The sequence below is a fragment of the Psammomys obesus genome, unplaced genomic scaffold (genome assembly GCF_907164565.1).
Source record: "Psammomys obesus unplaced genomic scaffold, mPsaObe1.curated_primary_1811, whole genome shotgun sequence".
In the NCBI taxonomy this organism is placed as follows: domain Eukaryota; kingdom Metazoa; phylum Chordata; class Mammalia; order Rodentia; family Muridae; genus Psammomys; species Psammomys obesus.
In genome coordinates this window covers 16,192,445-16,192,885 of record NW_026596079.1, presented here as the reverse complement: position 1 = coordinate 16,192,885, position 441 = coordinate 16,192,445, and positions in this window count along the sequence as shown.

The following is a 441-nucleotide window of genomic DNA, read 5'->3' as shown; positions in this document are numbered from 1 at the left end:
TATATATATATATATATATATATATATATATATATATATATATGTACACGTATATATACATGTATATGAATACATGTATATTTATATACATACATGCATATTTATTTATAACAATCTTCCAATCTACCTGAAAAAGTCTTATCTTTTTTCTTCTTCAATTACTTCACTATGGTTGGCTTTAAGAACCTGTCAAGGCAAAAGTTGACAGTATCACATTAACTGCCAGGCACTGAGAACATAAAAATATTTCTAGATCTCACTAGCCACATTCTCTCTCTCTCTCTCTCTCTCTCTCTCTCTCTCTCTCTCTCTCAGTTGCTATTTAGGCAGTCTATGAAAATTAAGACCAAAAGATGCCATCCCAAGAGGGGGAGAACCTGATGAGTCTTTTCTTTCTTTCTTTCTTTCTTTCTTTCTTTCTTTCTTTCTTTCTTTCTTTCT